The following is a 24259-nucleotide window of genomic DNA, read 5'->3' on the forward strand; positions in this document are numbered from 1 at the left end:
GATGGGGTCTCGCTCTTGCTCAGGCTGGTCTTGAACTCCTGAGCTCAAACAATCCTCCCGCCTCGGCCTCCCGGAGTGCTAGAATTACAGGCATGAGCCACTGTGCCCGGCCATGGGTCCGCAGTTTTGACCACGGCATTATAGCACCTGCATCGTTTTCCTAGGGCTGCCACAACAAAGCAGCAAACACCGAGTGGCTTAGAACAACAGACATTTACTGTCTCCCCCTTCTGGAGGCTCCACGCCTGAGACCGGGCATTGGCAGGGTTGGCTCCTTCTGAGGGCTGTGAAGGGGACCCTGTCCCATGCCTCTGGCCAGGCTTCTGGTGTTTGGTGTCAAACTTTGCTGCTCCTTGGCTTACAGATGCATCACCCCCATGTCTGCCTTCATCTTCACAAAGTGTCCTCCCTGTGCGCGTGTCTGTCTCTAAGTTCAATTTCTCCTTATAATGAGGACATCAGTCATACAGGATTTGGGCCCACCCGAATGACTTCATTTTAACTTGATCATCTGCAAAGACCCTATTTCTAAATAAAGTCACATTCACAGGTACTAGGGGTTAGGACTTCAACGTCTTTGTGGGGAACACAATTCAACCCATAAAAGGGCCCTTTTCTGCTTTGTACGCTGGTGGCTCGGGCTTTCTTAGGAACATTAAGAGGAGCGGCTACCCTCAGCTTCAAGGGCAAGATAAGCCCCTTTCCAGGACTCTTTTTCACTTGCTCACACGGTATACACACACACACACACACACACACACACACACACACAGCCAGGCGAGGACAGCAATGGTCAGCACAGAGGCTGAACTGCCACATTAACATCTGGATCCCATGGAGACAGTGGCACATCTGGGCAAAATGAGGCCTGCAGGGTGCCAGGTGCTCCAGCAGGACAGACAGGAAACGGCCAGCAGTGCAGACATTCACCCTCCCGGCACAACAGTTTGCACGAGGCTACACCAAACCCATTCTTAAAATATCCCCCACTTCCCCTCCAATCCCATACCTTTCCTGGACTCACTCCACTCCACTCCACACCACCACCCATCCCTGCCCTCAGCCTTGGGCCCTCCCTGAGCTCTGAGTTGTGCAGAGCTAGGGGCCACATCTCTGCAGCCCTGGCATTTCGTGCAGGGCAGCGCGAGGCAGCTTGCCAGCTGCAACATGGATTTTTTTGTCTCCACCTCCAGCTATACCCAAGTTAGCCCACATGCTCACTACTACTCCTCCTGGGCCCAGGGGCAGGCCCCACTCGTCTGGCATGGCTGGGCCGAGCCAGGCCTCCCAGGCATGGTGGTGCTCTCCTGGCCAGCCAGAGCCTCCGGTCTTCCTCCAAGCTCCTGGCTCAGCTCCACCCCAGGCCTGCCGGAGCCTCCTCTTCTCCTCCTCCCACCACGGCTCCTGGAGGCTCCCCTGCAACTTTCTGTCTCCTCAGCTTCTCCTCCACCCTGGCAATTGGTTTTCTCCGGTCAGGTCTCCCAAGCCTCAGCACACGCTCGCACGTGCTTCACGTCACAAGGTCACACACACATTTTTTCCACAAATGGTTTGTATTCTACACACTGTTCTGTGCCTTACTTTTCTCACTTAACAATATATTGGAGAATGTTCCATATCAGCAGCACATAAAGGGCCTCCTCATTGTTTTATGGGCCACTTTGAATTTCATTATATGGAGGTACCATCATTTATTTAACTTGTTCTCAACGAATGGGACATTTCAGTTGTTTCTAATCTTTTGCTATTTTCAACAAAACTTCAGTGAAAAATTTTGAATAAATGTCCTTTCTCACAAGTGTGAATATATCCATTAATATTGTAAATATATAAAAGGAACACCAAAAGCTGCTTTTCCTGATGCCTGGGTCTCTCTTCTTATTGATTGATTGATTGATTGCTTGAATGAAGTGGTTTCACTAGTTGCTCAGGCTGGTCTCAAACTCCTGGCCTCAAGTGATCCTCACACCTTGGCCTCCCAAAGTGCTGGGGTTACGGGCATGAGCTACCACGCCCAGCTCCTGTTTATTTTTTATTTATTTCTTTTACAGACAGGGTCTCACTGTGTTGCCCAGGCTGGAGTGCAGTGGCATTACTGCAGCTTTAAACTCCTGGGCTCAAGGGATCCACCCACCTCAGCCAAGTGGCAAATACTACAGGCATGAGCCACCGTGCCTGGCTCCTCTCTTTCTCCTTACTAGGCACTCATTTCTACAACCTCAGGCTGCGAGAAGTCTGGTGGGCATTACTACATACCTGGAGGACCCTGGGTTGTCCTAGTGCCCTACCAAACCAACCCAAGAGACCCTTGCTTTGGCTGAAGACACAGTCCTTTCCTTCTGATTCTTAGCATGTCAATTGGATTCAATTCACACATGATGAGCAAACACTGCCTGGATGTGGAAGGACAGAGAAGAACCAGTTATAGACCTGCAGGAATAAAGGACATTTGCAAACCAAAGAGCATGTCATTGTGCATTTCCCTATTGCTTCATTTAATCAGTATGTATTTGGGGACACACACAGCTGCCATGCGCTGTGCTGGGAATGAGGATACAGTGGAAACAAGACAGGGCAGGTCTTGTCCTCATGGAGCCTGTGGTCACATGGTGGAGACAGACACAAAGCAAACAATTCACAAATGACACAAATGACACCTGCTATGACAGAAAAGCAGGGAGTAGAAAGAACATTCCTCAGCTTAGGCCAACTCCAGCATTTTGAGGTGGAAGAGGGCACCCCAAACTCTCTTTCCTGAAGCCCCTTCAGGTTTTCCCTAGAGATACCCTGGGGTCATCTGCCCTGGTTTTCCTTCCACCTCCTCACATCCTTTCCCTCACCTGCTTTGGGCAGGTGGGAGCCTGCAGGGTTGGGTTGGCGAGGTGGCTGCTGCCACCCTGGTTCCCCTGGAGCCATGGTGACATCTCACGCTTCTCCAGTAGTGCTGACATCAGCTTTGGCAGGCCCTGGAGAGCTGCTTTTGTCACCAGTGAGAGTAGCAGCTGGAAAGTAAAGAAAGCTCACCTGCTACCCACTCCCCTTCCTGGTGAGGGCTGGCGGGCAGCACTGGGAAATCAGGTGAGAGCTGCCTTCCCGTTCTGGCCACCGCCCCACCAGCTTGGTGCTCTGTGCTTATCAGAGCGAGCTCACCCTTCCTGACACACAGGAAAGCAGCAATCTGACAAAATGGTTGCAACAGGTGTCACTTACTGTGGTGGCCCTCCCAGGAATATTTGTTAAGGGCTTTGCTTAGCTGCAAAGGAGTGAATTGCTAATTATACAGGCAAGTCAGGCAGGTGGGAAGATTTTATTTGGGTGGATCACAGGGGATCTTCCCATATTAGCAACAGTTTACTTCATTTAGGATGGAACTCTCCATAGTCTCTGCCCTGGTTTTATTGTTTTTTTAACTCTGTGAAATTTGTGGAAATGAAACATTTGCTTAAATGTGAGTGATTCTGAGTCCTCATATTCATCAAACACCTTTGTAACCAGGTGTTCCCTACACCTGTTAAAAAGTCATCTCCCTTGTGACAGTGGACCCATAGAGAGGGAAATGTGCTGCTGTCACACTTGAGTGAACAGTACTGGCAAAGTCACAATTATGGGAACATAGTGTGTTGGTTTTCAACCTCTAGAATCTATCTGTGGTAAAAGAAAAAAGACTGAATTAAATGTTATCCACCATATGATATAAAGGTAGAAGTACACCTGACAGAAGTTGGGGGTAGGAGGGGATGTCTTGTGGAAAGACAGGTAAGGCCTAAATAAACCCATTTTAGCACGAGAGAGACTACTGAAAAGGGACCCAGCCAGAAATGCAGTGAGCGTTAAGCAACTGTGAAAAGTTAAAAAGATAACCAACGGAATAACTGAGAACTTGTACTTGCTAAGAACAAGGGGATTGGGGGAAAAGCTGGCGGTTGGGTTAGTGAGCTAAAACCTTATCCTTCTTAGGCAGGAGTCATAGATATCTGCAGTTGAAAAATAAAAATTTAGCAGCAAATTACTTCGTGTTAGAGTGATGACCATCTAAAAGTAGAAAAGTGTAAAACTGGTTGTCTCTGGAGAGGAGGATTGGAGTGAGGCAGGGAACTATTGCTTCTCTCTATAGTTCCTATTTTATCATGTTTAAATTATGGAAAAGTTTTACTTTCATAAAATTTATGGGAAATACTTTTCCAATTTTTCCCTCCCTCCTTCCTTCTTTCCTTCCTTCCATCCTTCCTTCTTTACTTCCTTTCTTCCCTCCTTCCTTTCTTTCGCTCTCCCCAACCACCCCGCCTGCATTTCTTTCTTTTTCTAGAGACAGGGTCTCGCTCTGCTGCCTGGGCTAGAGTGCAGCGGCATAATGATAGCTCACTGCAACCTCGAACTCCCAGGCTCATGTGATCCTCCTGTCTCAGCCTCCCAAAGTGCTTGAATTATAGGTGTGAGCCACCGTACCCAGCCCCACATTTTTCAAAATGGGCATGCATGATAAAAGAATATATGAAAATCTTAACTGATTTTTTATTTAAGAATTTTTTAATCATGGTAAAACATAACGTAAAATTTACTATCTTAACCATTTTTAAGTGTACAGTTCAGTGGCGTTAACTATATTCACGTTGTTGCGCAACAGAGCTCTAGAATTTTTTTGCTTAAGGCCAGGAGTCTGAGAACAGCCTGGGCAACATAGCAAGGCTCCCATCTCTACCAAAAAAAAAAAAAAAAAAATAAAAAATATTAGCCCAGTGTGGTGCTGTGTGTCTATAGTCCCAGTTACTTGGGAGGCTGAGGCAGGAGGATTGCCTGAGCCCAAGAGGTTGAGGCTCCACTATTCCACTTCCTGTCTATGAGTTTAACTACTTTAGATCCCTCGTATCGATAGAATCACACAGTATTTCTTTTTGTGACTGGCTTATTTCACTTAGTGTAATGTCCTCAATGTTTCTCCATATTGTAGCATTAACAGGATTTTCTCCCTTTTCAAGGCTGAATAATATTCCATTGTATGCAGATGCCATATTCTCTTTATCCATTCAACCACCTATGGGCATTTGGGTTATTTCCACCTCTTGGCTATTGTGAATAATGCTGCAAGCTGAATTTATTTTTTTAAAAAGGACATCCCCAAATAGATGTCGAACCTATGGTCAGAGAAGGTCCAGAACATGTGTAAGTCCCTCCTGAGCCAGGGCAAGCCCGGGTATGAACTCAGCTCTTGCCTTCACCGTACTGACAGCTGGGAGTTGGTCAAGGCCCCGCCTCTTGGGATGGTTGGCCCCTGTCAGCTGGAGGAACTGTGAGATAGGATCAGGGGAAGGTAGACAGAGAGGAAACAACTTGGCATCAGCTTGGCAAACAGTCCCCTTTGTCATCCCTCATCTTCTGAAGTATATCCCACTGCTGGCTCTCCCAGCCTTGCCCACACCAGCCCGGCGCCCTGCTCTGGCTTCTGGTGGCTGTGAGCAGCTGAAATCTGAGTTCAATGGGAATACCCAGCTTACTTTCCCACAAGCTCATTTTTGTCTTTTAGTCTTGGGCCTATGCCTTGGTGTTAATTTGCAGGACTAGTTTAAATTTCTCCTAGGGTTATCGGGACCCATTAACCTAGTCCCTGACTGTCCAGATGGAGCAGATCCCTTTATAGGCTGGAGGCTGTGGGTGGAGCCCACATCACGCCTGCTGTCTAGCTTGGATGGTTTCCCACTGTGTTAGGTGACAGCTTATTCTTGGACAGGAAATTATTTAAGTTCAGCCTTTCCTCTGACGATCTGGGAGGCACTCAGTCAACACATGTATAACTGAAATCCTGTAGGGACCTGGCCATTAATGGACATGTGATCTGGGATTCTTAGGCACAGCATGAGATACTTTCCATAGTGGAGGAAGAGTATGGGATGTTGGGTCTCCAAATTCATGGGGGGAGGGTATTTCCTATGGGGCTGTTGGAAGGTGTGGAAGTTATTTCCTTCCTTACTGGACCATGGTTTGGGGGCCACCTGGTAGCCTCAGATGACCTGTTGTGAAGTCCTTTTCCGAGGCAGTTGCTCTCAGAGCTGGGTGACAGTTGCCAGAGATCAGGCAGCTGATGCCTGTGTCTAGGAAGGAGGTTGACACCGAGGTCTTCCGTATTTCCCATTCTATACCATCTGCCTTTCCTGACGTAGATCACTGATTGGGATGTTCTGTTCTAATTTATCCTGCCTTTTTCCCTTCCAAGCTCTGGAGGTAGGTGGAGGAAGGATGTTCACTGAGGCTTAGTGTCTAATACATAGCCACTAGCATGTGGTTATTGAATTTTTAATTTCCATTAAATAAAATGAAACTCCAGTTCCTCAGTTGCACTAGCCACGCTTCAAGTGCTCAGTAGCCACAGCTACATTGCAGATGTGGAACACAACCATCGTCACAGAAGTTCTGTAGGACATCGCTGTCCTGAGCCTCCTCTGTCTTTTCTCCTCTGACTCTGATCTGGAGTAACTCAAAGCTGCTACTCAATTAGGCTGGGGGCCCCAGAGCTCACTGTCTACTGAAAATTCAAAAGCAGAGAATGAGCAGGGTAGAAATGCCTTCAGCTCCCACTCAGTATTCAATCCAGGGCAGCGTTAGGCTCTGAAGTCTTGTCTTCCTGAGTGTGATACTCACAGCCTGCAAACTGCCACCCAATCCCTTTAGGTAAGTTCTGGCCTGCAGCAGGGGTTCCGTTCTGCTCACCTGCTCATCACGAAAGTCATTAATGGGTTTTCTGGGGTGTGAGGGTGTGCCAGCCTAACCTGGTCTTCTGGTCTTGATCCCTTTCCAAAAACACCACATCTGCTTAGATGTTTATGCTGGTATTAACCCTGCTGCAATGCCATAGGTAGTCTGTGCATAGGCTCTGCTGGCAATGAACCATGCTTCCCTGTAAAAAGGGTCTGGCCACTGCAGGTGGGAGGAAGCAGGGACCTGTGTCTGTCTGGAAGTCTGTAACAGGAATGAGGTTTTCCGGAATAACACAGCACAGCCTTGCCTTCTTCCTCAGTCGAGCCTGAAGTTGTCCTTTTAGTCTGTTGAGTCCATCCCATGGCACCAGTTATTCCCCATGTGACAGTCACTGGGCTCCACCAGTGAATCTATTTTTCCTTCTTTGTCCAGGATCCTGAGAAGGAGCTGCGTAGAGGCCAGAGGGAAACTTCCTGTCTTCCTACTGGGGTTGCTAAGCTCAGAGAATATGAGTGTAGGGTTGCCAGCAGCCGTCTTCCTGGCCTCACGGGGACAGCCGGCCTGGAAAGTGGATCTCAGTAGAGTAGAAAAAGGGAGAGAAAAGAGAGCTCTGCAATATCAGTAGAGCCAGCAGCAGCTGCGCCTTCACACTTTGCAAACTAATGTCCCTCCACACCTGGACTTTCCAGTTATAAGAAACAGTTAATGCCTTTTCTGCTTAAGTTAGTTTGAGTTGAGTCTCTGTCATTTGCCACCCAAACAATCTTAACCAATAGAGTCATCAGGCCAGAAAAGTTGTGGGGAGGAAGCCTCTATTTGAAGACTATGTCCAGGTTTTTGCCAAGATACCTGCAAGGAATGACCAGACTGAAATAACAAGCGAACTAGAGATCAACCTCGACCATAGGTTTGCCTTGCTGACACTGTCTCTGCTCCTGACACATCCTCTCCTCTTCAGCTCCCCAAATCCTCCCTATCTCTCAAGACCCTGGTTAGAGCCCTCCTCCTCCGAAGCCTTCTCTGACCACCTCAGCCTGCAGTGAACTTTCTACCCTCTGCCTTCTGTGACCAATTTTAATTATCAAAGAATTGTGAACTGTCTTATAGGATGTCTGCTTTCATTGTCTAGGATGGCACTTTAAAGATTGCACTGTTTGCAGTTTGTCACCCTCTCCTGCCAGGTGAAGGTCAGAGATAGGATTTGATGCTTCTGTGTCCCTGGCAGCAGCCAGCATACTGTCTGGGACAGAACAGACCTCAGTGAATGTTTGGGGATTAGAAAACGGGTGGGAACATGATTCGAAGGTAGAAAACAGCTGGGACCTCACCTGTGCGAGCTATTAGAGGCAAATGTGTTTGCGGCTCTCCTTGGTTGAGAGATAAGCACTGGAATAAGTCCCAGGATGACAGTGGGCTGCATTCCTCTATTAAAGCTCTCTGGTCTCTTACCAAAGAACTCTTTTTCATGTCAGGGCGTGAGGATGGAGGAAGGGGAGGAGTGGGAAGACAGGGAGCACTGGGGTGGGTCTGAGTCAGCTCCAGGGTTGGCTCCACAGTGCACTGGAGAAACTAATGTCCTCATTCCACTGTCACTCCTCATTCTGGATTGGCTTTGACACAGCTGGAGATGGCACTTGCCACCAAGCCTGGGTCTGAATGGCATCAGCTATTTCCTTCCCCCAAACCTTAAAAAGCCCAGGATTTGCCAACATTGAAGCTATTAAAAATAATTTAAAGGCTTTTTGAGTAATGAGATCTTTGATATAAGCACATGTCCTCATCCTTTGAAAGCAACACTATTTGAATATATGCATTCTGGGTCATTGTTAAAAAGGAGGGATTCTGTCTCCTCTGTTCAGGTGTGATAATAGTCACACCTGAGCATTTAGAAAATATGGCATAGTTAGGCCCTCCACTGTTCTCTAATTGTTTTCTGGCTCTTCTCTTTTTGATTTGGTTATACATTTTCCATCTGGGGTGATACTGTGTCTTATACATGTCTTGTACGTCTCCCAGCAACCAGAACACTCAGTAAGTGACTACTGGTTGGATGGATGGATGGATAAATACGCAGTAGATACCTACCTAGACAAACACCAACAAAAACCCCTAACATTTAGTAAGCATTTATTATATCCCAGGCATGTGCTAAGTACTTTATTGATATTATCTCGTTCTTAGAGATGTATATGTGTGAAAATTACATATTGAGGTGGGGCTTGGGAACCTGACACTTAGAAGCAGAAATAAAAATAACATCATTAGCTACCTCTTTCTGTGAGCTAGGAACTGTGCTAAGTACCTTAAAAATATTTTCTCATTTATTCCTGAACAACAATCCTGTAAGATATGTACTACTAACCCCATTTTCAGAAGAGGAAAGCGAGACACAGAGAGGTCACAGGGCTAGCCTAAAAGGCAGAGCTTGTATCCAGGTCTGTTGGCTCCGAAGTGTGTCTTCTTAATCACCATACTTCCAAAGAGACCGCAAAGCCCTCCTACCTGAGAAGGTGCCTTTCCATTGGGGGTGGGGAGGAGGGGGCGTTGCCATAGGAGCAGCAAGATCCTTTTCGAGGAGGGGTTGCACACAGGGAAGCTGGGGCTGAGGAATGTTCTGGAGACAATTCCAGGGCATCTGGCCTCTCCAGACCTGCAGGAGTCTCTGAGCCCAGCAGGAAGCAAACTCCCCGCTCCATTCTGTAGCACTTGGTAAACCTCAGCTTAGCTCCTCAGAAGGGTAGGACAGGAAGTTCTCTGAGTTCTAGCAGCAGGACAACTAGGCAGCAGAGCTGCGATTAGGGCTTGAAAGTCTGCGGTTACCAGGCACAGGCCCTGCTTCACCTTTTATAGCCATCTAGCTTGAGAAGTCAGAAGAATTCAGGGACTCTTGCTTTTCTCCCCCTCCCCTTCATCAGCTTTATGACCTGGAACACATTCTTCCTTCTTTCTGTCACTCATTTACCAGTCCTTGGAATGAGTGTGCAATTCACTACAAGGCTTTCTGGTGGAGTTTTAAGGAAATTCAGACCGGATTGGTTGGACAGAGTGGACTGGGAGGTTTGATTTGCTTAAGTTGCTCCCACCTCCTCTGCTCTGGTCTAGCAGCTGGCTCCTTGAGGGCTGGAGTAGGACATTGTGGTGGTAGGATGGTGGATAAGAGCAGGGGTTTGGCCTGCAGAGGGGCCTGAGTTCATGTCCTTGCTCTGCCATTAAGAACCACATGGCTTGAGACATGTGACTTGCTCTCTCCCAGCCTTGATATTCTCATCTGTAAAATGGGAGAGAAGTATTACCTTCCTTGAAGGTCCGTTGTGAAGATGGGTTGAGAATGCTAATGAAGTACCTAGCACTGTTCCTGGCACCTTGTTGTCCCCTAATCTCCAGCCACAGGCCTGGGATAAGGGTATTTGAATGAGGGGTTATGAAGCCAGGCTTCTCTCCCAGACGAACTTGGAGGTGAAGGATGAAGAGAGCTTGCTTGTTGTAGTTGAAAGATTCAGTTTGGGGATTCTTAAGATGGTAGGATGTAAGACTTGCAGGATTGGAAGAGATCCTGGAAGTCCTCGGGGACTGAGAAGACGATGGCAGCTTTGTTGCAGGAGAGTGGAAAAGGTAGGGGGCCAGGGTGGCTTCCACAAAGTACCACTCATGAAGGCATTTGAGGCACCTGGCAGCCAAGAATAGGATGGGACTGCGTGGGGTCTGTGAGCTTGGTCACTGCTTGAGCGGAAGAACAAAGTTATTCCATCCCCCCTTAGACTAATTTCTCATCGTTCCAGGAGGAGTTGCTGGTGACAGGAAACTCGATGGAATCGGTCCCAGTTGCCCTAATCTGGTAATCACCAACCCATGCTACTTGAATGGTCTGGCACAGAAAGCAAAGGAAGGGTATGCAGATCTGTGGGGCATAGCTGCTCCGTCATCTCTGGGTAAGATAGAGAAGCCAGGGCTGAGAACTCACAGGCTCCTTCTAAGAGGAAAACATCAACAACCAAAATTACAGTCAGGAAGAACTGCCTCATCTGCAAGTAACTGAGCAATTACCTGCTAATTAAGCTCTCAGTTTGTTTTCTGAGGCTTACAGTATAGCACTTGGTAGATGTGCCCTGCCCTGCTTGTCACCAAGGTGTTGAAGATTAAGCGTTTCACATGAATTGAGGTGGAACTCTTCCATCTGATTAAATCAATAGCCTGCTTTATTCCTACATCATGAGGTCTTAAAATGCCCACTTTTTCTTTGGAGAACGGAAGGGACTGCGGGGTTTTTATTTTGAGTCCTCTGTATTTCGCCCATCTATTATGAATGCAGATTCCTGGAGTCTGCATCAGTCCTGAGTCAGAAACTTTTCACATGATTCTTACGAACACCCAGGTCTGAAAACCTCAGGTAGAGGTGCAAAGTCTTCTGGGGATATTAATAACACTTATCAGTGAAATATACAGAAAGATCAAAATACCATTTCAGCCAACCCCAGAAAATCTTTTAGTCTAGCATTGAACAGGGTAAAGCTTGACTGTTCCGTCTTTATACCTCATCTAACTATAGGTGGAGATGCAAATAGAAAAACAGCCCAAAGGCCAGCAGCCAAAGAAACAGCATGCTTCTGTATAAATCAACCCTCAGATCATCCCAGGCTGGTGTCTCCGTGCCAATTCCCTGGTCTCAGGTGTTGTAAGTGCTGACTACAGCCCGTTTATCTACTGATAACGAAGGTGAACATAAGTGATCTCCATAAATGGTTCACACGGGGCTCCTGGGTTCTTGAAAAACCACAAGTGATTGGCAAATGCTTCTGTTGCAGACATAAACTCAAACAAACAGCTCATTTCCTTCAAGAAATGGAAGTGGCTGCAAGCTGAATATAGGGAAGGAGGGGAGAAGTCTTCCCCCTTTCCCCATAGCTTCTTCCCCTTTCTGATGTCAGATTTTTCTGACACTAACAAGTCCAGACTAGGGGAAAGAAGCAATTAATAAAAAACTTCAAGAAGTGGACTCTTTTCCCTCAGAAGACAGGGGGCCCTCTCAGAGTTAGTTACAAATCTTTTTTTTTCAGGAAGCCTGGGGCCACAAGGCTTTGTCTTCTAAGGCCTTGCTTTAACAAAGATTGTCAAACTCCATTCAGTGTGCTCTGGTGGAATGCAGAGAGGTGGGTCCTGCCCACTGAAGATTCCATAGGATTCTGATAGACCATGATAACTCTGAAACAGGGGGTAGTGGCTCACACTTAAAAAAAAAAATAACACCTTTATTGACATATATTTCACATACCACACAATCGACTCATTTAAAATGTACAATTCTCTGCTTATGTACAGGAATTTGAAAAAAAAATAAAGTGTACAATGGTTTTTAGTATATTCAGAGTTTTGCAACCATTGAAATGTTTTAGAACCCTCCTAAATATTTGTTTCACTTCTAAAAAGAAATCTCAAACCTGTGAGCAGTCACTCCTCATTTCCTCCAGCCTTCCCCAACCCCCATGCCAGCCACAGGCAACCACTATATCTACTATCTGTCTAGGATTGCCTGTTCTGGACAATTCGTATAAGTGGAATTATACAATATTTGGTTCTTTGTGACTGGCTTCTTTCACTTAGCATGTTTTCAAGTTCATCCATGAGTCAATATTTCATTCCCTTTTATGGCTGAATAATATTCATTTGTACAGATATGCCACATTTTGTTTATTCATGAGTTGATGAACATTTAGGTTGTTTCTACTTTTTGGCTATTGTGAATAATATTGCTATGAACATTTGTGTACAAGTTTTTTGGGTGGAAACGTGTTTTCATTTCTTCTGGGTATACACCTAGGAGTGGAATTGTGGAATCATATAGCAAATCTATGTTTAACTTTTTGAGAAAGTGCCACACTGTTTTCCAGAGCAGCTGCACCATTTTGCATTTCCACCAGCAGTGCAAGAGGGTTTCAATTTCTCCACATCCTGGCCAACATTTATTATCGTGTGGTTTTGATTAATAGGTATCCTCGTGGGTATAGAATGGTATTTCATTATGTTTTTATTTGCATTTCTCTGATGGCTAATGATGTTGGGCATCTTTTCATGTACTCATTAGTCATTTGTATATCTTCTTTGGAGAAATGTCTATTCAGATCCTTTGCCCATTTTAAAATTGGGTTGTCTTTTTGTTATTGAATTGTAGGATTTCTTTATTCTAGTAAGTTCCTTGTTAGGTATGAGATTTGCAAAAATTTTCTTCTATTCTTTGGGTTGTCTTTTCACTTACTTGATGTCCTTTAATGTACAAAAGTTTTCAATTTTGATGAAGTCCAATTTATCTATTTTTTCTTTTGTCACGTCTCACATTTTGAGTTCTAAGTTGCTAAAATGCAGCTTAGAACTCTAGAACAAGGGTCCTCAACCAATGGTGAGTTGTATAATTATTTCATTGTATATTACAATGTAACAATAATACAGATAAAGTACACAATAAATGTAACATGCTTGGATCATCCCAAAACCATCCCCTGTCCATGGAAAAATTGTCTTCCATGAAAACGGTCTCTGGTGCCAAAAAGTTTGGGGAGGACCTCAGAGCTTGGTGGGAGTTTTCAAATCACCTTAGAGGGGGATTTTGAGCTTTCATTCCTCCATTCCAGCCAGCAAAGAAAGTCTCCCTTTCTGAGCCAGGAGCACAGAGCCCCAGGGCACCTTCACTGCGTTCACATCCCCTCCCTCTCCTGAGGTCTACCACAATAGAGCAGCTGAAATGACAGTCTGGAAATGTCCTTTGTTGTGAAAACTCAATGGCCTTTGTCTCTGGGATTTGAAATTTTCATGCAAGTGTTGGCAGCCAAGAGTTGTGAAGGAGGGGAAGAGATGGGGGAATAATCCTGGCCACTGATTTCCATAGTGAGTCATCTTGACTGTTTTGGTTTTCCCACCCATAAAACGGGGAGAATACTTCGATCTCCCCGTCTGGGGCGGGGAGGGGGGCGGCGAACTGTGAAGATGAATTAATCTGTATTTGTCAGGACACTTTGAGATTTTGGATTAAAGGCATTACTGAGACATAAGGTATTATTATATTAATAATAAATGATTTAATAGCAGGGTGAGGCCACTGAAGCAAGAATTGGTAGGAAGGAGAGAGGCTTTGAGCTGTGGCGGGGCTGCAGCCTGGAGCTCCCTGGCAGGACACAGATTTTTATTCTCGGAGGTGAGAATGTGGGATTTCTTACATACTCTTCAGGCTGTTTCATCTGAATTCAGCATTGCTTTATTAAGTGCTTCCTATATGACTTCTGCAACAGGGAGATTACAATCTTTTTAGGAAATAGGCAATGTAAATTAAAACAATCAGAAACAGTGTAAGACATTACAATCAAGTGTTGAAGTGTCAGAAAGAAAGTAGAATACGTGGCGGTTGAGTTCCCCGTTATGACTTCCAGGTCTACCACCCACTAGCTGTGTGACCTTGCCTCTGTTTCTTTTTCTGTAGCTGCAGTTGTTCTTGTAAAGTACTTAGAATAATTCCTAATATAGTAAGCATCAAATGTTGGACCTATCTGGGCTCTTGTCAGGCTTTGCTTTTGCTGGTTATGCAACCCTGGCCAGGTTGCTCTATCCCTCTGAGCCTCAGTATTCATCTGTAAAATGGGATAAGGATACCTCGTACCTCACAAGGTGGCTGTGAGGACACAATGTTTGCAAAGAATGTAGCACAGGCACTATGAGGCGCCCTGGCTGAGGAGTGAGGGGTGCGCTCATAAGTGGCTTAGGTAATCCAGGGAGCATCTCTGGAAGCTGCAATTTGAGGTGTGCAGGAAGGGACCGGTAGGATTCAGGCGATCAGAGAAGAAAGCAGAAACAAAAAAAGGTGGAAGCCTGAGAATGAAGGCCAGAAGGGTCTGGGGCTTCTCACTTTTCCCTGCGGCTCCAAGCCTGGAGGGCTGCGTACAGTGGAGCCGCAGCGGAAGTTTATCTCCCACTCCCCCCACCTTCTGCAATCTCGGCTCTCATCTACAAGGTCAGCGAGTCTGGGGCTCTGCAAGCGTAGAACAGACCCTCCCTCCCTGAGGAATGTGGGCTCGGCTCTCTGGGCCCGCCAGGCCCGAGCGCCTACTGCTTCCTCCGCAGTCAGGAGCGAGGACGCCCGACTGTCTTCACCCGCCCACTCCGCCGAGATCCAGTTACAAAGTCACCTGAAAGCCATTTCCTCCCGCGCCCGCCCCGCCCCTCCCTGCAAATCACCTGGAACTTGCATTTGTCCTGAGCAGCTTTTTTTTGGGGGGGGGGAGGGGGTTATTTTGTTTTTAACGAGACCGCTATTAACTGTTTATACCTGGATATATCCAGTGGTTCTAATATTAGTGTCCCATTTCTCCTCCCAAGGAACTGGTGATCGCGCCTAACCTGGGAGAGTTGTTCCTCTTCCGGAGTGCCACCTTGAGCTTCTCTCCTCCAGGCTAGTGTTGGGACAGCATTTTTTTTTCAGGATCTTTACTGATGAAGTATTACGGGTTTTTAGATTAATGCTCTTGCTCAAAATCCAACGTGTCTGTATTGAATGTCCCTGACTCCCGATTTCCAGGTGTGTACCTTTCCACGCGCACATGACCACATACAAAGAGCGTTCTCTGTCTTTGTTTTACAAAAATGGGGTCCTCTATCACCCAGGTCTGCATTTTCTTTTTCCCACCTAACAATGACTTGTGGAGCTCGCTCCAAGTTATCACCTTCTTTCCGGTCAGCTTCTTGGAGGCTCGGATTTACATCTGCGAAGGGTCACGGGGACCGAGTTACGGTGAGGAATTCAAGACGTGCCTTTCTGATTCAGAAAAGCCGAGGTGAACTGCTCTGGTAGGATCAGAACCTCCAAATCCGATCCCAAGTGGCTCCCTTGAGAAAAGCCCCCTTTGCTGGACTTGATATTCCCTGTCCGTACAATGGGGATGCTTTGGCTGTCCGGTGCCCTCTCAGAAGGCAGTGATAGCAGGTCTATGACACCACGGTGACCCCACCACGTGCGTCTCGGTATCTTATTTTTTTCTAACAGCTACTGTTCTTGCTACGTCTCGGTATCTTAGAGCATCCAGGCTGCCCGGGAGGGGCTGGCGGCTGGCAGGACCGACACTGCCCGGGCGCGCACTCGCCCCACCTGCGGGCGTTAATCATTAGCCGCACCGGAGCCCCGCAGCCCCGCCGCAGCCTTTACCCCGGCTCCGGCGAGCAGCCCCGCGAAGGTTCCCCGGGCCCCCGCGGCTCGGCCAATTGCTGGACTGCAGCCGCGGGCCGGAGTCTCCACCCACTGGAAAAATTCCTGGTCCGCCCCTCCCTCGTTCGCTCCCTCCCTCCCTCCCGCTGCAGCTCCGGCTCGACTCGGCCCCGACTTCCTGCCGGCGCTGGGAAGCCGCGGGCGGGCTGGGGTCCCCGGGGGCCGCGCTCGCAGCTGGCCACGTCCGGGACGGCCCGGGGGCTGGCAGTGGGCGGGAGCGGCCGGCAGCCTCGGCCCCTTCCGAGAGCGACTTTCAAACTCGCGCCCGCGTCGCGGCGGCACCTGGGCAGCCCCACGCGCTTGTCCGGAGCCCGCGGCGGCGACCGCTTGGTGAGTGTCCCTTGATTCTTCCCTCTTCCCTCTGCCTGTGTGCAGCCGGCGAAGTGCCAGTGCCCGGAGTCACGCTGGGGCGCCCGCCCTCTCGGGGCCCTCGTGCCAGCCCCCTGCTTGGTGAGGACCGGAGCGACCGAGGAGGGCCTGGGGCTGTGCTGGCTCCTCCCCGGGCGACCCCTCCCCGCATAGGGCGTGAGAGCTGGAGGGTAGTGCGAGGGGACATTTTCTGTCCTTTTTTCCCCCACCAGGGAAACAAAAGGGGCGAATGCGCCTAGTGCCTTGCAAGAGCCTCAGTTTGAAATCCAGGAAGCCCGCGAGGCTGCGCGCGGTCCTTGCCCCGAACTGTGGGCCCGGGCAGGGTGGACCCGTCTGCGTAAGGACCCGAGCCTCTGCTGCAGCGAGCCCAAGAGGCGCCCGCAGCCTGTTCCGCGTTGCCACACGGTGCTCGCTGTTGGGAATCTCAGCTACCTGTACAGGAGGGATTAGAGTGGGTGCCAGAAACAGGGAGCGGAAAGCACAGAGGCTACTGCTGGCTGCGTCGACCTCACGCACTCCTGAAATCGGTGTGGTTATTTGCACCCCACTCTCCAGCCCTTTGGTTTGGAAAGCCAGGTAAGGCGTGTAAGCCTAAATTTTCAAGACGTTGTTAGGGTAGCTACTTTTACTCCTTGTGGCTACTTTTGAAAACAAAAGGAAGAATGTAGTGGGAAACGGAACGGTTGGAGGCTGGAGAGGTGTGGCTTGCGGGGTGCGCTGTTAGGGGCCGCCCGAGAGTTTCATCCTCGAGGTCACTCGCTAACTGTTGGCAGATGTAGGGGCCTCTCTGGGGCCCCCATCGGGCAACGTAGACTGCATCCATCACCTTACAGGGAACCCTGGACTGGGGGTTCCCAGGGTCTCCCCAGCCCGTGCCTTTCCACGCAGCCCAATCACGTGGCCCTGGCTCAAGAAATAATAAGCGGGGAGAGTAATGACAGTCCCTAGAGGGGGAGGGGCTCCCCGCCGAACATATCAGCTGCTTCGCCTTCTGGAAAGTGCCTTTCCCGCCCCTCATTTGCTGGACTAGGGGTAAGGTCCTGAGTGACTGAATCCCAGCTGTCCTCCGGAGGAAACCTAGGGAGTAAGAATCAAAAGAAAGTGTACACTTTCTGTTATTCACCCTCCCCTGTGGTTCTGGACTTACCCCTCATCTGGGACGGCCTGTGCTTCCCTTTGGACTGCTGTAACAGTCCTGCTGCCTCCCCCCGACCCCCTCCTAGAAGGTTGGACCACCCCTTGGCTCCGTGGGTGCCTTGTGGGTGACTCGTTGCCCTAGGGATGGGGCACCGCGCTGGGGAAGAGGTAACCCTGAGCCCAAGTCCTAGCTGTTGGGGGAGTGATCTGTTGAAGAGCTGCTTCGGGGCCTTTGTAAGAGGTGGCATAGCAGGGAGAGTGGAATGAGCACTGGACTGGGAGTCCAGCACAGGTGTTTGCCTGAGTTTTAATCCTGGCTCTACTGCGTAGCATGGAAGCTTGACTGAGTAGCTTGGGCTGAAGGTCCCTCAGATTAGCCTGCCCCATTTACAAGTGAAGGAGCAGAGCCCAGAGAGGCAAGGTGATTCAGCCTGGGTCCCTCCCTGTTGGCTCAGATTTCCTCACTGTTCCAACGTGAACTGGCCAATTCACTTCTCTTTTCTGACTCAGTTTCCACATGAATAAAGGGGGGTTACTTGCTTGCTCTTCCGTGTTAAGGATCAAAGGAAGCCTTGGATGTGGAAAGTATTCCATAAACTCCTGTACAAAATAAAGGGCTCATGGTGGTTGGGCGGGGGATGGGGTGGGGGGGGTCCCTTGAAGGCTTTACAATGTACCGCATATGTCCCATGTGTGCCACAAGGATATGGTAGATACCAGGAGCCAGTGGGGGAAGTTTATACCCCTGGCCTGTAGTAACTCAGCCCCAGAGTAAACATTTGCCTTACCAAATCCACAGCTATCCCAGGGTCACTGTTTACACCGGAGGAGGCCAAAGGCCATGGTCTGAGGGAGGAAAGGGCTTGAGGGGGAAAGGGTCTGTGTTGCAGACCTAGGGCTCGCCTTCCCACCACTTCCACCCCCCTCTACTTCCACCCGCTCTCAGAACCTGTTGAAGGCTCTGGCCCCAAGCCTGGGGGGCTGTCACAAGTCCAGGCTGTGCCCTGGCCTGGGAGGGTTAAGTGTGAAGCCATCTAGCTGTTCTCTGTTGTGCTGGCGGTTGAGGGGACTCTGGGCATTGGGAGGGGCTATCTTCAGCTCCTCATCTGCGCCCCTCCCCCATCCCAGGCTGTTCCTCTGGCCTGGGCCACTGCTGTCCCGCCTCTCTGGCCAGCTGCACATCCACAGGCCTTTGTTCCAGGGCCACAAGCCCGCCCTACTCCACCCTCCCTCCCCAGCAGAAGCCCTGGGGCTAGGGCCCTGGCAGCTGGAAATCACTGCTGCCAGCAGGAAGGTTCTACTGGAGCCCTCTGGGGACCTGGCAGACCCTCATTTCCTCTTATCAGGCTTTTTCTCTGGCCCCCAACTCACCTCTGGCCAGATTCCCACACTGTTGTCTCATCTCTCCTTCCTTCCTCTGAATAGATGGATCATCCTCTTTTTCTTCCTACACTTATGCCTCTAGTTCTATTTTAAAGTACATTCATTCACTTAACAATTGTTTATTCAGCACCTACTATGTATGAATGCTGGATGCAGGGAACACAGCAGTGCCAAAATATACAACAATCATTGACCTCATGGAGCTGACTTCTAGTGGGGGGAAACTGGTAATGAACAAGATAGAAAATTGAAATAGTGTGTTAGTGATAAGCAAAAGAAAATATATGATAGGGAAGGTATTTTATGAATTGTCATGGAAGGGGTGAGATGACAGTTTGGATAGGGTGGCCAGGGAGGCTTCCTGGAGGAAGGAACTTTTGAGGTGATGCCTGAAGGAGTTATTTCCCTTCATCTCTGATTTCCCTTCCTTGAAACCCAGTTCAGCATCCCACTGTGGCATTTAGGAGCAGAGTCTGGAGTTGGGCATGCCTGGCTTCAAATCCTGGCTTGATAGCTTACTAGCCCTGTGGCCTTTGACATGGCGCTAAACTCCTTTGAGCCTGAGTTTCTCACCTGTAAAATGGTTAGTCATCCTTCCTACCACATGTGGTGTTGTGAGAACGAACAATGAGATAACGAATGTTTAGCAAGGCCTATGGAGGTGTTCTCCGACCAAATTCTGCAGGAGTGGCAGGAGATACTGAATGCCTGCTAAGGACTCCAGGTGAAAAGCCTTTCATTGTAAGTAGTGAACAGGAGGGGGAATTAGAGCCCATGAAAATAGTGAAAACTTTCTAGTTAGTGAGCCTTTCCTGCTCTATCCTAGATGGCAGATGGCTGAGGATGCGGGACTCCCAGGTGTGTGTGTGGTTGGCGGGATAGGGTGACCTGGGCAGTCCTGACCCTCCCTTGCTCTGGAATTCCCCCTGCTTCCAACCAGCCAGGATGAATCACCTTGTCCCTGGCCTCTCCACTCTGCCTCTCAGCTGGGAAGGCTGTCTGCCCCTCCCCCACCCTCCTGCAGGTAAGTTATGCTGCGGGGATGGGGAAAGTGAGGGAGAGGGGAGAGGGGCCGATGGTGTGTGAAGCTTCCCATTTTGGGAAAGCCCAGAAAGGTGACAGGATTCTGATGGAGGCTCTGAGGCTGTCCGGCAAGGACTTTCAATAAGGACTCACCACATGGACTAGAATTTAAAGTAACAGAATGACAGACACAATGAGAGCTTAAGGTCAGGTCTGCCCAATTCCAAGCTGCTTCCACCCAGCTGATCTGATGAGCCTCTTCCCCTCTCAGCTGGAACCGTGGGCCTCAAAGGGAGGCGTATAATCTAAAATACTGCTGTCAAAGTTTGTGGTGAGTGGTTTCCTGGGGGCCCTGCCCTAGCTCCGGAAGTGAGGGATGGGCGGTGGAGGGTGAGGCCCAGGGAAGTGGTCATTAGCCAGAACACCCCCCAACCCCCACCTTCTGCTGTACTCGCTGGGCAGCCAGGCAGGCCCCGTGATGAAGGAACTTTCTGGGCCTGCCAGTTGGTGCTTGGAGACCAGGTAAAGCTAGATACAATCTGGCCTGGGAGGCAGTTGCAAAGAGGACCTTGAACAGCCAGCCCCAGGCATGTTTTTGATGTTGGGTGATGTCAGGAGAAAGAAAACAGGTAGGGTCGACTAACCTGTGGACCTTCGGACCTTCCGGAGGCCCACCTGGAGATGCTGGTAGCCCCTCTGGACATTAGCTCTTGGGATAAAGGTTGGCCTTGCTAACTGGGTCCCTTTTATTATGGGTAGAAGCTCCCTCCCTGGGGGCAGGAACTGGGCATGACTCATCTTTGTTCCCACATGGCCTGCAGGACTGTCAAAGTGTGATCCACAGGGCGTGAAGGGCTTGTGCTGGGTCCCACCCTGACAGTAATCTGGGCTTGGTGGTCTCATCCCCTTCAGCTTTTCTTCCATGGAATTAGGGAGAGAAGGCAGTGGTAGGGTGAAATCCAGCCCTGGGTTTGCTGTTGCCATCTGGAAATGCAAGGCTAAAGGGAGAACCGGACTTTGTAAGGTTTTCTTGGCTGGCTTTTGGAGAGGGAGCCATGATTTAAGCTCAAGGAATGAGTTTTTAACAAGATGCTAGTGGACACAGTGGTGGCTGTGCATGAACCTTTTGTGAAACACAGTTTGAGCCTCCTAGGAGTTGCACTGATTATTGCCAGAGTCTGAGTTGAGAACAGAAGGGAGAGATGCAAGAGGAGTGAAGTGTTTTGACCTTGGTAACTGGATCCTAAGAGGAGATGGGGGTTCTGCAGGTACTGGAAGCTCTTAAAACTCATGTCCCTTACTCCGCAGTGAGACTGTGCGTGTGCTCTTGAGCAACAGACAGCAAGTATTTATTGAAAGGAAAAGGGAACCAGTATTCATGCAGCCTCTATTCATCCAGCTCATTGCTACATCTCCAGTGTCTGTTGTGGAGTAGGATTCCAATAAATATTTGTCCAATAAGTAAAACCCTATTGTGTGATGAAACCTTAGGAATTCAAGAAATTTTCACGCTCTTTACAAATGTTCTGTTCTTGTCTGAGAATGTCCAGAACATACGATTCTAAGAAGGTCACCTGTGGTCAGCTATGCTGACAGGGAGGAAGCCCTGTATTCCTACAGCCTGCAAAGTGTAAGGGTACCTGGAGTCATTGGGACCAGTCTTCCAAGGCATGCAAGTTGAACCCAAAGTGGACAGCAAAGTGTGCTTAGAGCTTTGGGTAGAGTTCATTCTGTAATTTGCTCCATTACATCCCATAACATTTCTCTCCTAAAATCCTCTTCGGAACTCAGGCACCCAGCAGCCTTGCTTATTTGCATATAGCACAGAAGGTCAAGGACTCAAGTTCCTACATTTTTTTCATACCAGCCTCCTCAGAGCCTGTTTAACTTTTGCACACAAGCTGTGTCATCCTATTTCCAAGCCCATAAGAAGCAGCAAATGAAAGTGGATAAAGGAACCAGCATAGACGGGAAAAATGACCACAGTGCAGAGTTGGCAAGAAGAGCAGACTGAGATCAAAATGCCAGGAAAAGCGAGCACTAGCAGAAGAGCTGGGGGCCATTCTTTGTTAGGGGGAATGGCTTAGCGCACCCTGAACCTCTGGGGATCATCAGTTTGATAACTGATGCTTGGCTGGTAATTGTGACCCTGAGTCATCAAGGAAAGGTTATATTACATTCCCTTGACTCTGCTTAGGAAGGTAGGGAAGCGTGTGTAACAATTTTTAAAAGATTCCCAGTCAGATTGGCTAAAATTTTAAGTGTTGATACTCAGGTAATAATGTCACTAATCCTTTCAACAAGGCAAAATAAGTGGTGGTACATACAACCCTGCCCCCCAGATAAGGAAACCAGGTCCCCGCAAGGTTGGATAACTTGTCTAGGAGCATTAAGTAGCTTGCCTAGGAGCATTCAGCTGAGGCTTGGCAGGGATGATTGGAGTGCATGCTCTCAGCTCTAGGCCAGATCGTTTCAAAACTTTGCACACTCCTGACAATGTGGCTTTTTGGACAGCTCCCTGTCCACAGGGGGTCCAGCTGGCCCAGGTCGGACTGTGTTACAGTAGGGCTGTGGGATGGGCCCAATCTTAATTCACGGGCCCAATCTTAATTCACATCCCCATAAGGCAGATTGCCCGTCACCCCAGAGGGTGTTTGCCTCAGTTGAAACTAGAGTGCTTTCAGTGCATTTGCATTTTAAGCACCTACCTGGGTGCCACATAGCACTTTCTGAGGCCGAAAAATGACAGGGAGGAGTTGCGATTTCAAAAATCCCAAGCCTCCTTCCATGAGGAGCTTTGTTCCTTTGTTTGAGTCTGGATGCTGCCCAAAGATGCTGTGCAGTGCAGTCTTGGTGCTGGTTGTTCCAGTTGGTCTGCAGGGTGGCTGGGCCTGTCCCTGTGCCCAAACCCCTACCCCATGTTTCAACCTTGCAGATCTGGCAAATGTTAATTTTATCATACTTCTTATTTTTTATAGAGATAAATGTTACAATGTAACTGAAGCTTCGTTTTGTTTCCCACCAATCCTTTTCCATACTTCCCTAGAAGTAACATCTCCTGAACATAGTGCTTATCATTCCTATGCATATTTTTATACTTTTAAAGGTTATCTGTAAGTAATTTATAGTATTATGTCATTTTATTTTGAGATGGGGTCTTACTGTTTTGCCCAGGCGAACTCCTGGACTCAGAGCCTCCCAAGTAGCTGGGATTACAGGTGCTTGCCACTGGGCCTGGCTTATCATGTTTGATTTTGTTTTTGTTTTTTTTTGAGACAGAGTCTCACTCTGTTGCCCCAGGTAGAGTGCAGTGGTATCATCTCAGCTCTCTGCAACCTCAAAAGCCTGAGCTGAAGTGATCCTCCTGCCTCAGCCAGCTGAGTAGCTGGGACTATAGCTACTCTACCACCATGCACAGCTAATTTTTCTATTTTTTGTGGAGACATGATCCCGCTATGTTGCTTAGGCTGGTCTCCATGTTACTTTAATTTTGACATATGTAGTATCATGTTGAACGTGTTTTTTCCTGGAACTTGAATGTTCTTTAACCAACATTGGTTTCTAAATTCATGTTAATATATTTAAATCTAGTTTATTCATTTAAACTGCTATATGGTATGCATTATATAACTATGTATGTTCTAATTCTCTTATTGATGGACACTTAGGTGATTTCCACTTTCTCACCACTATAAATAATACTGTATTGAACATCCCTGTGCCAGGTCTTTAGTGTGTAGGCCAGCAGTGTGATCACTGGGTCATGAAGTGTGCTTTTAAAGGGACTGCCAAATAATGCCAAAGTGATTTGTAATCAGTTCTTACCAGAAATATGAGAGCTCCTACTTCACTAATGTTTGGATTTCAGGTGGATATGAAATGGTATTTTGAAATTATTTTAAAGCAGGGGGTGGGGGGAAAAATAAAATTATTTTAAAAATTGGTTTTGAAAATTAGTACTCACATTATGAGTAGGGTTGAGTACTTTTCATGTTTATTGGACAATTGTGTTTACTATACTTAGTGTTTGCCCTTTACATGAAAAAAATTTTTTAACCAGGTAATAATACATCCATATGATTCAAACTCCCAAAAAGGAACAAAATGAAAAATCTCCCACTATTGTCCCCTAGCTACCCCAGCTCCCTACCCTGAGACATGTTAGAGTTCTTCTGTACTTATTCAGAGATAATTCCATCCTTTATGCATTCTTACTTGCCAGTGTCTTTTTCTTGTTGATTTGTAGGAGTTAAAAAAAATATGTATATGAGGCCGGGCGTGGTGGCTCACGCCTGTAATCCTAGCACTCTGGGAGGCCCAGGCGGGCGGATTGTTTGAGTTTAGGAGTTCGAAACCAGCCTGAGCAAGAGCGAGACCCCATCTCTACTAAAAATAGAAAGAAATTAATCGGACAAC

At 48.2% G+C, this 24259-nt stretch overlaps 1 protein-coding gene across 2 annotated transcripts in view; it reads left to right on the top strand.

The window, feature by feature from the left end:
- Nucleotides 1-15988: 15988 nt before the first annotated feature.
- Nucleotides 15989-24259, top strand: part of PLEKHG3 (pleckstrin homology domain containing, family G (with RhoGef domain) member 3) — a 41306-nt gene continuing 33035 nt past the window's right edge. For both annotated transcript variants that reach the window (XM_012656293.1, XM_012656285.1), the window contains exon 1: nt 15989-16261. The gene's annotated coding sequence lies outside the window, so the exon portion shown is untranslated. The remainder of the gene's footprint in view (nt 16262-24259) is intronic.

Source organism: Propithecus coquereli, unplaced genomic scaffold (assembly GCF_000956105.1).
Source record: "Propithecus coquereli isolate 6110/MARCELLA unplaced genomic scaffold, Pcoq_1.0 Scaffold5, whole genome shotgun sequence".
Taxonomy (NCBI): Eukaryota; Metazoa; Chordata; class Mammalia; order Primates; family Indriidae; genus Propithecus; species Propithecus coquereli.